The sequence below is a fragment of the Rhipicephalus sanguineus genome, chromosome 6 (assembly GCF_013339695.2).
Source record: "Rhipicephalus sanguineus isolate Rsan-2018 chromosome 6, BIME_Rsan_1.4, whole genome shotgun sequence".
Taxonomy (NCBI): Eukaryota; Metazoa; Arthropoda; class Arachnida; order Ixodida; family Ixodidae; genus Rhipicephalus; species Rhipicephalus sanguineus.
The window spans coordinates 112,061,560-112,079,665 of record NC_051181.1 but is presented as its reverse complement, the minus strand read 5'-3'; the positions used below and the strand labels follow the sequence as shown (position 1 = coordinate 112,079,665).

General features: G+C 44.9%; 1 protein-coding gene across 1 annotated transcript in view; it reads left to right on the top strand.

The window, feature by feature from the left end:
- The window catches only part of LOC119396182 (uncharacterized), a 98,831-nt gene that overhangs the window by 11,508 nt on the left and 69,217 nt on the right, over positions 1 to 18,106 (top strand). The window lies entirely within an intron of this gene.

Below are 18,106 nucleotides of genomic sequence, written 5' to 3'. Positions count from 1 at the left end.
GCAAATGCTTACAACTATTTTATTGGGAAAAATGGCTTGTACATGATATTTCGCATATTCTGCATGTCAGGTGAACGGCTAATAGCACGACGAGTGGTTACGATAAGAGATGAACAGAGTATATGTAGTAGTGAGCGAAATATGGTCTCGGGAAAGCTATCTCACAATTCTGTAAAATCACTGGTTCTCGGCTAATGCAAGTTTCTGTGTTATGCACGATGGGAAAGGCTTCAATTTCTCTTGCTAATGTTTTCTCGCTCCGTCCTTGTCCGTTTGCGCATTACGTTATAACGAATAATTACCAACTCGCCCTGTTTACCATCCTAATGAAAACAATGTGCTGATAGTGTAGAATCTATCGAAATATTGGCAATGATAGCGAAAAAAACTTGTCCTTGTTCGGACCACAAAAATGGGGCATATCGTGGGACATACGAGTAGCCCAGGGAGCGATGTGATGAGAGTCGATATTCAAGCTCGCTGCACATTTAGACGCCAGACGACCTTGGTTATACAGCGAACCGTTATCGCCGTGGCCTATCGGCAATGTCTCGTGCTACTATGCCGAAGTTATCGCCGCAATCTGCCATCTGGCGTGGCGGACGAGGAAAGGGTCGTTAAAATTAATGGCTCCAGGTGGCAGACGTGGAAGCGAGCGCCCCTGCGCGATAAGGATGGTGTATTGGCGTATGTACTCTCGGACCTAACTACGCGGTGCCAGAGACCAGCTGTAAGCAGCCAGGTAAGTTTGGGAGGTAGGAATCGAGACTAGGAGGGAGCATTGCGCAGCTCTGCGTGCAGAGCGGTGTTGCTAAAAACGCCGTACGCTCTGTCGGGGCGATCACGTGTTCGGGGCCAATTTGGTGTCGGTCGTTTCGTGCACTATTTGCTTCCCCTGGTCGTATTGCTCCACGCCCTATCGAAAATTCTCATATGACCCATATGCCTCGTGTCCAATAATCTCGTATGAACACACTATGAATCATGTGTGTTTCGTAATATCATACGAGATTATTGGATATGTGTCATACGTGTCATATGAGATTTTTCGATAGGGTGGCTCGTCGCCGTTACAGTGACGGCTTTATCAATTAAATGGCTAAAATTAATATTACAATAAGTCAGTTTAGCCTGTTATGTTGTTTGAAACGCTATTGTCTTGAATTTCACAATTGCAGGTTTGTTGCAGAAAACGAAGGCTAAATTATCGTTCTTAAAGTTTCGTGCAGAAATCTGCACATGTACTTCAGCTATAGTGTTCTTTACTTCAGCGTGAAGTCGCGGATTTCAGTCTCTTTTTTGTTATTTTGATTAGAACTAACAGAGAAGAAAGCCAAGGAAGGATTTTGCCAAGGATTTTGGTCCCCCCCCCCCCCCCACATATGGCTCAAAAAGTTTTCCTGAAACGTTGCGTTGAGTACCCGGCCTCCTCGGAGGGCTATGTACTTCATTTTTACGGGTTAATAAATATGCAGGCTCCAATAAACGCCGTCAATGTCTCTGGCGTCACAGCCCCCCCCCCCCCCCTTTTTTTTTGCACGTCTTGCGGCAGAATTTGTGCTTCTGGTACTTAGCAAGGGTGATTTCGCTGAGATAAAAATCTCTTCAGTGACCGCAGACAGCGCGGCGACTTTAGTTTTCAGAAGCGCACAAACAACGCTGTAACCATCGTGATGCAATGGCCGTAAATTATGGACAGGTGCGGTATACTTTAAATAACAGCATCAGTTTGCGCTATATTTTTATCATATATTTGAACTTGGAGCCTATGCACAGAGTGACGTCACGGATGTGCCTGCATAGTTTCCACACAAGAGAGAACTGGTTCGAGGATGTGATTTCTGTTCCTTTTGAATACAGTGTAGTCCTATGCCGATAAGCATTGAACTCTGCGTTAGTACGTAGGAGATTTGAGAGAGGCCGAGGAGGAGGAGGAAAAAACATTTATTGACAGAAAGGGGTTTGTAATGCTTGGTCCGCAAAGTACCATCTAGCAGTGCTGGCTGCCCTCAGTCCAGGACGCCACAGGCAGTTGCCGCCCTGCGTGCCCTGTCGATCAAACTGATCTGATCATCAATGTTATCGCGCCGAGATGTCACGCGCAGGTGCTGAATTGGGTGCGAAATCAGCTCTATAACATTGGCTCCGGAACGTGAGTGCGACATCATTAATTTCAAGCCTTATTCTCGAATTAATTAGGGACTAAAGAACTCTCGAAACGTTAGTTACGTGTTTGGAGCTTGCAGAATGCAGTGTTGTCCGTATATATTTGCCGATGAAATGAATAAGACGTTCATACCATACGACGTCGCGATGACGCAGCGCGGGCTAATAAATCGGCAACGCCACCTGTCTCGTTTTGACGTGAGCATCCACTCGCGGTGCGAGCTTACCGCAAAAGCTGTAGCGCATGCTTTCGTATTCACGATAAAAAAAGCAGCGCATGTTACAAACACGTGCTGGGAACATGAGGTGAACGACATAAAATATGTTGGAGTGCTGCATGAACGCACCAGCCATGCTGGAGAAGCGCGTGGGCGCTCCTTCTTCCGGCCGTGACGTGCGCAGCGGTGCTGTAACCATAACCAATTGCACAAAGACCGCACTGCGAAAGTGGACGCAACTATTAACCACGGTTGCGATCGTGGTCGTGACACCGGCATGCGAGTGGTGTTCATTAAAGATGATAAAACAGCCTCAGGTATGTGCTACTTAGCATTTACGTTCTTTACGGCGTTACTTCAACGAAACCACGAACGCTGCCGAATATTTTCACTGCAGCAGATATACTTCGCCAAACGCGCCATTCCTTTAACAAAGCGAATGACGTTATTGAAGCGTTCGTTATTTACATTGTGACAGTCGTGACAATAATTTGATACTGCGCAATACACTGTCTTACCAAAGAAGGATTAATCTTTACCTAATGGCGACAACGTGGTTTTCCACAAGGAGGCCTCCATGCGGATTTTCCATGTCTGCAGCAACATGTTTTCCATGCAGGTATCGAAATTATATGTCCATTCCTTGTCTCTTTCTCTCTCACACTCGCGCGTGCGCACCTATCAAGTATTAGTAGGAAGGTCACACAGGCGCACGCACACACACGCACACACACACACACACACACACACACACACACACACACGCACGCACGCATTGTAAGCATTACTGATGAGCTTCTTATTCTCTTATGTATGTACGTACATGCTCATCATCACCTCTTGTATGGGCTGTGGGGCTTATATTTGAGACAATAAAGCTATATATATATATATATGAAATCACCCTCCTAGCTGAAATGCGCGTAAGGTACGTGACGTCACGGAAAGGAACGAATGCTATTGGGTAGAGCATCTATGGAAATTTTCTCCGCGTGGTAGAGTGACGGCGGTGGGCGGAGCCTGCATTTATTCTTAAATTGCAACCGACTGTACGTGTGTAGGTGAGCAAGTACTAACAAGAAGAGCGCTTTGACGCTGCCGCTAAGTTCGTTGTGCGTTTACGCCCAAGCATTCACGCGTCGGCTGTGTGTTTCTTCTGTGTGGTATGGTAAACATTTTACCCAAGTGAAGACTCGGTGGAAGTTTTAGCGCCTTGTTTTGGCTGTTTACTTGTCTTGTCCGATGTAGTTCGTGCGCCATTCCTATTTCTGTAATTGAATAACAGAGAGCTGAGCTAGTTGGTAAGTATTCATTCTAAAAAGACAGGGCGTGCAAACAAGGACACAAGAAAGAAGTCAGGACACCACAAACGCCGTCTAGCACGGACCAAGCAAATAGCAATTAAAGACGCCAAAGAGGCAGGATTGTTCAGATAAGTAGGAGAACACGGAAAAGGGCTCAGAGTACTAGAAATGAAGCTTAGAATAACAGAGAGCTGAGCTAGTTGGTAAGTATTCATTCTAAAAAGACAGGGCGTGCAAACAAGGACACAAGAAAGAAGTCAGGACACCACAAACGCCGTCTAGCACGGACCAAGCAAATAGCAATTAAAGACGCCAAAGAGGCAGGATTGTTCAGATAAGTAGGAGAACACGGAAAAGGGCTCAGAGTACTAGAAATGAAGCTTAGAATAACAGAGAGCTGAGCTAGTTGGTAAGTATTCATTCTAAAAAGACAGGGCGTGCAAACAAGGACACAAGAAAGAAGTCAGGACACCACAAACGCCGTCTAGCACGGACCAAGCAAATAGCAATTAAAGACGCCAAAGAGGCAGGATTGTTCAGATAAGTAGGAGAACACGGAAAAGGGCTCAGAGTACTAGAAATGAAGCTTAGAATAACAGAGAGCTGAGCTAGTTGGTAAGTATTCATTCTAAAAAGACAGGGCGTGCAAACAAGGACACAAGAAAGAAGTCAGGACACCACAAACGCCGTCTAGCACGGACCAAGCAAATAGCAATTAAAGACGCCAAAGAGGCAGGATTGTTCAGATAAGTAGGAGAACACGGAAAAGGGCTCAGAGTACTAGAAATGAAGCTTAGAATAACAGAGAGCTGAGCTAGTTGGTAAGTATTCATTCTAAAAAGACAGGGCGTGCAACAAGGACACAAGAAAGAAGTCAGGACACCACAAACGCCGTCTAGCACGGACCAAGCAAATAGCAATTAAAGACGCCAAAGAGGCAGGATTGTTCAGATAAGTAGGAGAACACGGAAAAGGGCTCAGAGTACTAGAAATGAAGCTTAGAATAAGCTTCATTTCTGGTCCTGACTTCTTTCTTGTGTCCTTGTTTGCACGCCCTGTCTTTTTAGAATGAATACTTACCAACTAGCTCAGCTCTCTGTTATTCTAAGCTTCATTTCTAGTACTCTGAGCCCTTTTCCGTGTTCTCCTACTTATCTGAACAATCCTGCCTCTTTGGCGTCTTTAATTGCTATTTGCTTGGTCCGTGCTAGACGGCGTTTGTGGTGTCCTGACTTCTTTCTTGTGTCCTTGTTTGCACGCCCTGTCTTTTTAGAATGAATACTTACCAACTAGCTCAGCTCTCTGTTATTCTAAGCTTCATTTCTAGTACTCTGAGCCCTTTTCCGTGTTCTCCTACTTATCTGAACAATCCTGCCTCTTTGGCGTCTTTAATTGCTATTTGCTTGGTCCGTGCTAGACGGCGTTTGTGGTGTCCTGACTTCTTTCTTGTGTCCTTGTTTGCACGCCCTGTCTTTTTAGAATGAATACTTACCAACTAGCTCAGCTCTCTGTTATTCTAAGCTTCATTTCTAGTACTCTGAGCCCTTTTCCGTGTTCTCCTACTTATCTGAACAATCCTGCCTCTTTGGCGTCTTTAATTGCTATTTGCTTGGTCCGTGCTAGACGGCGTTTGTGGTGTCCTGACTTCTTTCTTGTGTCCTTGTTTGCACGCCCTGTCTTTTTAGAATGAATACTTACCAACTAGCTCAGCTCTCTGTTATTCTAAGCTTCATTTCTAGTACTCTGAGCCCTTTTCCGTGTTCTCCTACTTACCTGAACAATCCTGCCTCTTTGGCGTCTTTAATTGCTATTTGCTTGGTCCGTGCTAGACGGCGTTTGTGGTGTCCTGACTTCTTTCTTGTGTCCTTGTTTGCACGCCCTGTCTTTTTAGAATGAATACTTACCAACTAGCTCAGCTCTCTGTTATTCTAAGCTTCATTTCTAGTACTCTGAGCCCTTTTCCGTGTTCTTTTACTTACCTGAACAATCCTGCCTCTTTGGCGTCTTTAATTGCTATTTGCTTGGTCCGTGCTAGACGGCGTTTGTGGTGTCCTGACTTCTTTCTTGTGTCCTTGTTTGCACGCCCTGTCTTTTTAGAATGAATACTTACCAACTAGCTCAGCTCTCTGTTATTCTAAGCTTCATTTCTAGTACTCTGAGCCCTTTTCCGTGTTCTCCTACTTATCTGAACAATCCTGCCTCTTTGGCGTCTTTAATTGCTATTTGCTTGGTCCGTGCTAGACGGCGTTGTGGTGTCCTGACTTCTTTCTTGTGTCCTTGTTTGCACGCCCTGTCTTTTTAGAATGAATACTTACCAACTAGCTCAGCTCTCTGTTATTCTAAGCTTCATTTCTAGTACTCTGAGCCCTTTTCCGTGTTCTCCTACTTATCTGAACAATCCTGCCTCTTTGGCGTCTTTAATTGCTATTTGCTTGGTCCGTGCTAGACGGCGTTTGTGGTGTCCTGACTTCTTTCTTGTGTCCTTGTTTGCACGCCCTGTCTTTTTAGAATGAATACTTACCAACTAGCTCAGCTCTCTGTTATTCTAAGCTTCATTTCTAGTACTCTGAGCCCTTTTCCGTGTTCTCCTACTTATCTGAACAATCCTGCCTCTTTGGCGTCTTTAATTGCTATTTGCTTGGTCCGTGCTAGACGGCGTTTGTGGTGTCCTGACTTCTTTCTTGTGTCCTTGTTTGCACGCCCTGTCTTTTTAGAATGAATTCTGTAATTGAGTGCGAGTTGCAAAGAAAATTTTCTTACAAATAACCTGCTCGGCTGCATTTCGAAGGCGGAAAGGACAGGACAAGTGCACAACGTCACTCGATGAAGTCACCTTTATGATGAAGGCATACACATTAGCACAAAAATTAGGCAGATCCCACGCCTTGTGAATATCGGTTTCATGCGAAGCAGTCAGCGAGTAGTTCTATGCTGCATTTTTGGCTTATAGCCAAGCGTTACGGGGTAGATCAACGTGTTTTTATAAGTGTAGTAGTTGTGTGCAAATCGTGGGCTTATCTGGCACGTCGACAACACTGGCGTTTAAAGGGTAACTGAAGGTCTTACGTAACGTCAGCACTCACGTTAGAGCACAGATGTCAGTATTATCGAAACGAAGTGCACTTTAGGTGTGATGATGTGAATATCATATATACATAACTTTCGTTGGCGTATTCCTCCGGGGTTGAGCAACGCTTGGATATAGCTCGCTGAATCATAAGAATACAAATGTAATGTTTATTGAACAAGACTGCTATAAAAGCGGAGCCAACACTGGAACCACAACTGACGTTAACCCGACATGACGCCTGTCTCATAGGAGTACATATGTAGTGTTTACCACAGTTGACATTGCACCGACATTACGCCTGCGTAGGGTGTTTTTCCAAAGCAGTTTCTAGACCTGGCGTGGCTCTGTGGTACAATACCTGACTGCCACGCAGAATGCTTGGGTCCGATTCCTGCTGGGATCTTAATTTTTATTCTATGCAATTGTCGGGTCAACGCTGCCGATGTCGGTTTTTCTTAACGCTCTCGCATTTAAACTACCATTGTCTGTTCTCGCCTTTTCTGGGTAGATATAAACTGCCGATAACCTGTGGCCCATACCCGTATACCGCTGCCCCTGGTAAACGGGTATGTGCCACACGTGTCTTGAGGAAAGTGTTTGACGACGTACGCGACAGGACTTTCACGTTATTCATGTCATGACCCGACAGTCATATTCGTCAAATCCTCTTACCTTCCCATGCCAGTTTTGGTGCACAACAAGCTAAGGAGGCGATCACAAGAGCACCGAAACGTAGGCGGCTAGATAGATAGATAGATAGATAGATAGATAGATAGATAGATAGATAGATAGATAGATAGATAGATAGATAGATAGATAGATAGATAGATAGATAGATAGATAGATAGATAGATAGATAGATAGATAGATAGATAGATAGATAGATAGATAGATAGATAGATAGATAGATAGATAGATAGATAGATAGAAACGCTCAAAGTGCCTAGGATTCGCTTAGCAATGCTTCGCATTTAAAACACTTGCAGCGTCTCGGATGCGTCGTTTGTTGCGATAATACTACCCGTTTGCTGTAGTCATTGCTTCTTCTACTCAGGACACCCGAGACGGAACGATGCACTGATTTTATTTCAACGCCATCATTTATGGCATCTATCACCACGGGAATGATGTTTGAGCATTTGTCTTACTTTGTTTTTGCGTATTTATAGAGTGCTCTCGTGGCTTTTATTTACGGTGTCCTATCGACGTTAATTTCATTGCTGTATGTTCTGAAGCAATCTTAGTTTTTTTTAAATCGTAGGAAGAAATTAACTAGAAGGAAATAAGGTGCCGCTTACTTGCATGATCATTTTGGCATATCTTGTTGTCAACAATAAGTTTACAACAGCGGTCGACAACCTGCGGCCCCCGGCATGACGCAAGATCACCCCCCCCTCCTCTTGTCACTTATCTGAAGGCCGACTGTCAGCTTTGACCTCAAATAAGGATTTTCCTTGTAACTTATGTTTGTAAATTGCAACCTCGTGACATGTTTGCATAGCATAAACATGAGTTCTATTCCAGTTTTGTACATTATTGCAAATTTGCCGAATTTTTCTTGCCTGCAACCCCCCCCCCTCCGATTTGCCGTCCGGCCCCTGCGGTGTCGTCTTCATGCAGACTGACAAAAATGACTTAGCCCAATAAAAACACGGCACGCAAGGAAATTACACAAGGGACAAGGCTACTTGCAACTGTTTATTCCACGACGTCGTAATGAAACATATTATATACCTTTGGCACATGCGCAGATGCGTTCAATGAAAAAAAAAAACAAGAAATGAAGATAACAGATTACCTATCGCATATACGTGTCGAGGAAGCGAAATTCATTCGAGTGCAGAGCGACGGAAGGTGCGCTAATGCACCCCGCGTTAGCGATCCTTCTTCATGCAACTCGGCCCTCTGGCTCAAAAAGTTGCCGACCCCTGGTTTACAAGATCTCGACGCCTGTTCGAATTCAGAGGAGTGAAATTTAGACAAATAGTCGAACCCTGATATAACGAATCTGAAGGGGATCACAAAAAAAGTTCTACAAATAGGTAGAAGGGTAGATCGGCGGGCTAGTCGGTATAAATTCATTGTGAAAAACTTTGACTTGGGACCTTGGAACCTATATAAGGGATTATTCGTAAGGCAATTCGTCATATCAAATATTTTATATGTCGAAACTATTTCAAGGGGATTTTACAACTGTTCGATATACACAATAATTCGTTATATGTGGGTTCGATGTATGCGGTTCGATGTATGCAGCTAGCTCCCAGGATGCACGCTGCCAGCGAGCGTCTCCTTCGTAACGGTGCGGTGATCTGTGAGCCAGTTAACAAGATCAATCGCTAATTTGGCCTAATGCCTCGCGCTCTCCTATAACTAAATATTAAAAACAAGCACTATCGCCAGAACTCCACCTAGTGATCTTTCCGAGAAATTCCGCAATCAGCAGCTTCGATCAGCGACATCGGCAAACGATAGTTCATCAAAGTGGAATCTAACGGAAGAAAGCAGTACGTTGGTATCGAACCAAGCCCTATTTTCGAAATGATCTCATTCATTACTGCAGATACTGAGGTATCATATAATTCCATATCAGAGATACCGGAGACTTCGGCTTGCAAAATGTACTTCGTAGATTAAAGGGCCCCTAAACAATTTATGAAAATACAAACAACGAGCGCGTTCTTCTCTGCTATATACAGCGTTTCCCGTCTTTTCGGCACAATTCGTGACGCCAGCAGTCTGTTCACGTGACGTCACGAGGAAATAAGCTCTCTATTGGTCCATGCACGAGGGATATCATTTGTGCATTGCCTCCTACCCTGCTTCGCTATCAGTGGCACGCTCGTTCTGCCTTGTCGCGCATGATCATCTTGCGCGATAAACTGATTTCACTTCGTTTTGTCTGTTTTCGACAGCGCAAGCGGATATATGTAACAGCGTGTAGCCGAGAAGCGCAAAATCCTGATAGACTCAACGCTTAGTGCGGACATTGTCCGCGTGTTTTATGAGAATATAAGATAACACTCTCTCGCCTTCGAACTCGGAGTTGTTTAAGTACCCTTTAAAGCCGATTTTCAAACGTTGTCTCAACGAGGTCACAAAAGAAAGCAAAGGTAACTGATCGCTGGCGCTGAAGTATATTTCCAATACTGATTGAACTTTACTAAAAGCTATTCCGGGATCAATGAAGCAGTGCGTTTAAACGGCGCCATTTGTGCACTGTATTGTAGACGTATAGTGCATCGCGCCGCAGGCCACGAAGGTAACGCGTTCACAATTATGGCGGTAATTTACCGTGGAACCCTGTTCGCGGTTTTCTGGCTAAAAAGTTCTGATGGAACTTCCTGGAGGGCGGTCAACCGGTGGAATAGCATTTTTGTTCAGCGTGACCGCGCTCCGGGCATCGGCGTGCCAATTTCACGCCACACGGTGGGACGTAAGCACGTCGGTATATAGACATACCTGTACACGGAACACACGCGCGGCGACTGCAATTACTAAATTGGACGTTACGCTCGAATAGACATGCGCGCAGTCAACCGGCCGCGAAAGTTTAAGGAACGCAGGAACTGCAATAAAAAAAAAGCAGAAAAAAAAGACTCGACTCTCGCGGAGCCACATTTCACTTTCATCCGTAATTGAGAAAAAAAAAAACAACAACTTTCAATATAACAGCGACAATAACAACTACAACTACGACAAAAACAAAACGACCACGATGAGGGCCACATAATGCAGCGAATATGACTTTCCTTTATTATTATTATTATTATTATTATTATTATTATTATTATTATTATTATTATTATTATTATTATTATTATTATTATTATTATTAAATTTAGGCGCGAAAACACGGCAAAATAGGTTGCGTTAGAGCCGGCTACAGGCTAAGAAAAAAAAAGAAAAGAGTATGTGTTACTCTCTTTTGAGAGTTTTGGCTTGCCACGTATATGACTCTCTTTAAAGAGACCGCTGACTCTCTTTCGGGTCCCACGACTCCCCAAAGAGAGTATAATGATCTCCAAAGGGAGTTTACGTGTCTAAAGACAAATTACTCCTTTTTTTTTTCTTAGAGCGTATCCCAAAATCACGGAATTGGTACTCATCTAGCAAAGAACAGCAAAAATGAGAACAACAGCAAAAAATCAAGCGCGCTAGACACACATGACATTGCCAGCGTACATATAAGTCTCTCCGGGCTAAAACCATGCAGGGCTAAAGATGTATATACGCCAAAAGTCGAAAGGTTTTTCTGAATTTACAATTTACTTTAAACATTCTTGTCGCATATAGGTGGAGCCGCTTATTGAGACGCAGTAGAATTACTGTATATGCTACCTTTAGGTAGCAGAGTTGCGCATCTGTTTTCCAAACGCCGCTAGCAACCATGCATTGCGGAAACCCGACGCTCGGGCCAATTTTTGTATTTCTCGACGCCACCGCTGCAGCTCACTCAATTAACACTAGTCATCGACAGCCAATGTTTATCGCCGGCCTTCGACACGCCAGACATGTTTATCGGCGACGCGGTAGGCATGTCGTCTGCAAAAATGGAGTGCGACTTCACCGCATAGCTGTGGTTGCTAGCCGGACCTATGCGCTACTCTGCTACCTAAAGGTAGCGTATACAGTGACTCTAGGACGCAGTCGCTAAAATTTAATGGGCAAAACAGTTCTGAACGTAGCCTTTCAATGATCGCACTGGATACCAAAAAAAAGAAAAAAAAGGAACAATATCAAGAAAAACAAAGAACGAAACATAAGACGTCAGAATACGTGAAATGAAGTGCCAGTTACGGGCCCATGCACGCTCAAAAATAAATAAATACTATATATAGGCGCCCGACGACTCCTTTAACAACGTGCGGGTGATATTTTGAGAACTTTCTGCCCGCAGTAAGCGAATAGCGTCACGCTTCAGTGGTAAAACTAGAGACAAGCGCTCATGCGTGTCGAGTGTTGCTGGCAGTTCCAACGTTCGTGTTTGCGTTAACCATACTGTGAGTGCTGTACCAAAGGGATTCGGTCCGTGGGGTGCTGCGCGCGAGGAACGTTTCCCCGTACGGCGCTCGGCTCCACGTTTCTGCAACAACAGCGTATTACTCCCGGAAGCCGTCAATTAAATACCTCACAGTATTTGTACTCCTTCAAAGGCATAGCGAGAATTCGGGAGGGGGGGGGGGGTTCCACCCTTTATGTAGGTTCGAGTGCGCGTTTGTATGTTTGACTCTATATACACATGCGAAATTGAAAGATTAGAAGGGGGGGGGGGGGTAAACCCTCCGCCCCAGTGGCTACGCCAGTTCACTTCGTGTATGTTCAGAATAAAACCTTTTGTTGGCAGACAACTCTTCATTGTGTATACTTTCTGGTGCGCGTTTCTGTTTCATAACGAAAGCACCGTACTAACTAAAGCTCGCGCTTTATTTGCCTATATACAATGTAAAGCATGCAGATCACATGTGCCAAATGCTATCGAAAATGCGTTATTCCATTGATGGCGCCCGGACAGCGTGGCAGAATGCACATCATGCCAAAAGATCGCGCACAGCTATTTCTATAGTTATCTAATTATGAATGAAAGCAGTTCGTTGAACCAGAATTCCTTTAGAAACCAAAGTTTGACACGTGCTGCTCGAGTTGATTCTTGCCGCGGCGAATGACTCGTCGCCTTTCACTGTTTCTTTCGTGAAAATGCATGTTTGGGGGACAGTCACACAATCGGAAATAATAGCTAGGAATTTTCAGATAAACCTGAATCTTTATTGTTCTTAAGCTGCAAAGTTTTCTATTGCGTATTTCATCGAATTCCACCAAAAAGCGCAGAACCACACTTTTAACTCAAAAGCCTGGAACCCGTCTCAACAAGGGGATTTGTTATCGGAAGTGTCCCTATTTATCACAGGCCTGTGCACCGTTTTTCTTTACCAAGGGCCACGCTGTGCGGCAGTGACATCCTCAAGCATGCGTGGCATATCTCGAGGATGCTCGTTTCAAGCGTGCTTGTAGCACTGTATTTATTGCTACTGTTACTATTTCACGCGCGAAGCAAGATGGCTAATGTGTTAATTTTCTTTTTAGTTTGATTTTGTTGACCTCCACCAACAGTTGATTTCACATCAATTAGATTTTTATATACAGAGTTTTTGAAGAGCGCTGAGTTTATTACGATGGCCCTACATCTGCTGTTTATTCTATCCATCTCTGATAGTTTAGATTGGGTTAGCCTAGTTTGTCAGTTAGCTGCGATTTTTGCATAGTTATTTTTTCTTTTTTAGTACGTTTTTTCTTCCTTCCTCCATGAGTGCTATAGCTGGTCTTGTGTTTCTCCCTGCCGCCTGTATTCCATAGTGTTGTTGTTGTTGTTGCTGACAAAAACAATCATCATAACGACCACAATTAATTCATCACGAAGTACACACTGATATCACGCAATTGCTCACGCAATTACGATGCCTTGGTGCCCTTTAGCTATCTGGTCCTTGAGCCATAAACCACCGCACATCACCACAACCATCAGCATAAGAATCATCACACACTGACCAGCACTGCTAAGTGGGACATGTGGCGCGGGCAAATAGGAATACAAAAGACGAGTTCGTCATGGTTAGTTACCAATTTATTACCATCATCGCCACCAGTGTCATCAAAATCTTCACCATCGTCGTCACCTTTGTGTACACAAGCGGCACGCAACTGATCCGAGAAGCGAACCACAAGTGGGCAAAGAAACAAGAAATTGCTTGCGGCAGCAACACACGAGTGGGAAAAGCTTTTTTCTCATCCCGCTCATTGCCAGCGGGCATCGCACCGTTGCCGAGTGCCTCTCAATGGCAGAGCGCCTCAGATGAGGAGGAAGCGATTGCTTTGAGCCGGGAGAAAATCCTATACCGAGAAATATAACAACGGTAAAAGTATCCTTGCCGCGTTCAGCACGACTGTCTCGATCCGCTGTAGGTGAGCGCAGCACTTGTACCGTTCTCCCGGACCGGCAAAGCAACGGGGAGAAAAGGCGAAAACGGGCTGGCGATAAAAAACAAAAGCGCGTTCAGAAGGCGAGGTAAAAGGAAAATGCGGACGCGTAGGCAGCAAAGCGCGGCTCGAGGCGACAGGTCCAGCCAGCGGCGGCTGCAGCAGAAACGTGGAGAGCTGCTGCTACTGCCGCTGCATCGAGGCACAACGACTGGCTTCCAGGAAGTTCGCGAGACGCGGCCGTTTGGGCGCGGTCTCACGCGCGAGCGGGGAGAACAGCGGGAGCCTTGTCCTCCGTGAAGACAGGCGCGACACGACGCGCGGAGTTTTAGGGGTGGGCTCGCTGGGCGGCCGAACGTCGGATCAATTTCCCGCCGGAGAGTGCCGAATACGGACTTCTTCTTTTTTTACGAGGAAGAAAGCCCGACGGCACATGGCTTGAAGGGGAGTTCTCTGTGACAATATATACGGCTCGCACCCAGTATTCTAACAGCGCCAAAGATGCTTCGGCGCCCTTTTTTTTTTCCCATGCTCGAAGATAGATCAGAGAGTGAGCGAACTGGTTGAGGCGGGCCACATGAAAGGAAAAAGAGAGTCCGCGTGTGTCATCGAGTCATCAATTTTGCTCGTGGAAAAGCCGAGATAAATTCACTCGAAAGAAGCTAGTTATGCACGCTCCTCTTTATCTTTTTTTTTTCTTTACAAAAGCGTGGCTCACTGCATGTTTTTCTGCAGCCTAATGACGGCTCTGCGCGGTGTCTGCATCTACTTTTCTTTTTTAACGCGTTCATATTTTTTCTCCGCAACATAGTGGTTTGCCTTACAGTATTCTTTTTATGTGCTATTCCCGTGACGTTCTGACAGCGGCGCGAATGTTTTATGTTCGCACTTAAACAAACGTTTTCCGCGAATAAATCTTCGTCGAAGTTCAGCGCTCGCCGCGTGTGTATTCTTTGTCCTCCTTGTTCGCGCTGCCAGTAACCTCAACTTTGTCGTGCATATCACGCGTCATATTAACTTTAAAAAAAATGCATACGTCGGATTTCATTTGACAACTGCCCTCATTAATGCCTTCATTTCAACATTTCAGTGATTTCGTGCTACTCCCAAGAGTTCAGGCGCAGTGACTGAAAGGACGAACAAACTGTGTAGCTTCAGCGAGGATCAATTCACAGGGAAAGTACAGTACGGTCCACTGTTAAAGGGAACACTGGAATGAGCAACTTTCATTTTGTTGGCCCCCTAACGGCGAGTGGATGCGGAAAGATTGTTCGTGCACGTTACTAGTCTATCATAAGGGTACGGAACTGTCATCCACCAGTAGTGTTATGCAAATCTAAGCCAGCATGCTTTTGCAGGAGAGCGAAATACGGACATACCCGAAACGCAAGTGTTCCCTTTAACAGTGGACCCGTCTGTACATGCGCACGGTTATTGGTTCACATTGCATAGATGTCCTTTGTATTGTTCAGCGCGACACTAAATGACATTTACAAACGGGACTATTATCGAGCGCCATTGAAAACGACTTTCTGAGGGTCGTAAACGCGTTAAGAGATCAACTTTATGCGTTTCGTCTGTACTTCCGAAGACACGGAACCATACTTGCAATTCCAGACTGCACAGCACAAGGAAAAAAAAAAAAAACACGAACCACGACGCTGGCAATAACCCGGGACTGATTTATTACTGACAAGTAGCCAGAAATATATGGACAATTAACATATATGCACAGAACGCTAGGAAAAAGTTCGCATATCAATCAATCAATCAATCAATCAATCAATCAATCAATCAATCAATCAATCAATCAATCAATCAATCAATCAATCAATCAATCAATCAATCAATCAATCAATCAATCAATCAATCAAGTTTACATAATAGGGGGTTACTCCAGGCAAAAAGCGGCGAAATGCAGCTTGAAGGTATTTGGGGCCCATACACAAGGCAGCATACACATACATTTATAGGCAACATAATCGTACACAATAAGAAAAAAAAAAACGCTTAGAGTAGTAGAGAAAAAACGTAATGACATAAAATACTGGTAAACATAAGATATACATGCATGCATTGTGTACGTGTGCATACGTAAAGGAAAATAATTTGCACATTAAAAAGTAATGACATCGAATGGCGATAAACATCTTGATACATACACTTAAATATGCGTGAGTGGAACAGGTTTCTGCCACTACGTAGTTGCAGCAAAAGTAGTAAAAAATTCAGGCAGTTTCGCACTAGCGGAACCAAGCCTGAAGGAAGTGCGGAGCTGGGCAGTCTTCTTTGTTTCTCTTCGGTTTTCTCTTTCTTCCCTCCTCATTCTGTGTTGTTCTCTTTTCCAGTTTCCTCCTTTTTCTTCTCTTTATTTCTATTTATTTCAATTTTTGCCTATTTTTTTCCCCTTTCTTTCTCCCTCTTTCTATTTCTCGCTTGCGTTCTATTTTTTTTTCTATTTTTATACGTAGTTTTGCCTGCGTTACGTCAAGCGATGACAGCATAACACATCATACGACAGCCAGGGCCCCTAAAGTGTTTCGCACTTAAAGATGTTTGTGCATAAATGAAAAAAAGAATGTGTAGTGTTGAAGAACAGATAGTACTGTTTAGTGCACGCGTCTACTTTGGGTTCACACTCTGCGAGCGAAGCAGCTGTTGCAGTAGCTACCGTTTTACCACATGTTCTTGGCTCGATGAAAGCGTGCCGCTCTTGCCACGGCTTTTGGCAACGACCGCTTGTCAAGCCACCTGGAAACAACTTCATTAACCGGCCAAGTGCGTCATGAAGCAAATACCAACTTAGCAAAATATGAGTTCTTCTTATTCTCGGGAGGGAGAGAGAGAATTAATGTCTTTATTTAGGAGTGCAGCTAAGGCTAGGAGACCAACAGCGGCAGTGAAAGTGAGACGGGAAGTCTCCGAGAAATTTCGCACCCACCGATTACCGCTGTGCCCGCGGAGTGTGTGTAATGTCCTTTTCTCTCTTTGTTTTTCTGAGAACGGACCGCTGATTCCCTTCTGCTCAGCCCGGGTGATGTCGTCATCGCTACTCACACTGTATATCGTAGTAGCCAATCAGTACGAGGGCGTAACAACCACTATGCGCGACTCGCAAGGTGCACGCGCCCACAGGTGCGCAGCGGGCGCCAAAGGTGTGCCGCCTGCCAGATAGGGAGGGGGGTGGGGGGTTCCGGTTGACGAGGCGCCAAAAGCATTACGGTGAGCAACCGGGCACCTACCGCGACGACTACGAACTACGTCACCGACGTCGCAGTCGTTCTGTGTGGTCTACGAACCGGGCACGCGAAGCTCACCCTTAGCCTCCTATAACTGTATAGTGAAACCAAATGCGCGCCATGTCCAAAAACATTAACGTTAACGCACGTTTTAAAGGAGTACTGACACGATTTTGAGACATCGTAAAAGGGACGTTTTTCGTTTCCTTGGTGTGCAGTGTTAACGCTGTCCAAACACTGGAGTCAGATAACACGCATAAAATATTTTACTTTGATTTTAAAGTTTTCCTCGCTGAACATCAGCAAGCCAGCCCCACAGCAATGGACATTATCGCGACGAGTCAACACAGTTTCACTAAGTTTGCTAACTCTGCGTCCTGAATGCAACCTAAATCACAGAAATCACTGTCGGGGTCACTGGACGCCAATTAACTCACCGTTGTTTACGTGCACCACGAGCAGATGAGGGACCTGCCGCTAGTATGTTGCGCGTTACTCTTTCCCGTGACGTCGCACTGCCATGACACGACACTGAGAAGCCACCCCCTCGATATCGAAACCGAAAGTGTCTTTTGGAGGTAGCGCTATTAAACGAATATTCGATGCATTCCCAAGCACTACAATACTCTTTTTAGGGTTCTCGACACCAGTGCTTTTAATTGGAGGGACAATTCGAAAATATTTAAAATTCGTGTCAGTACTCCTTTAATGCACGCAGCCGACAGTAGGAAACAAAAAGACGAAATTTCTCCACCAGATTACACTAGATAATTTCTGGTGGATAGCATCCGCGGACAAAACGACGCGTAGAACAACAATTTTCGACGCCCCTCGCCGCCGAACGTCGCGATACTCGACGGCGGCACTAGCTGCGATTTGAGTGGGCGATTCCTGGCTGACTTTAAGACTTATTTGTAAATTCCAGGCCGCGTGCTGCACTATAATGTTTGGCGTCGCATGTTCTCAGGAGCCTCGAAAACCAATCGGCAGCGTTTTCTGACCATGTTGAAAAAGCATTGCAGGGCCTCTTTAATAACAACCGCAACTTTCCGAGGCGCATCCAGTGCAGCTGCCCCTTTGAAGCTGTGCAACGTTAGGCACTACGAAGTGATGTGTGTTCTATTTATATGCACA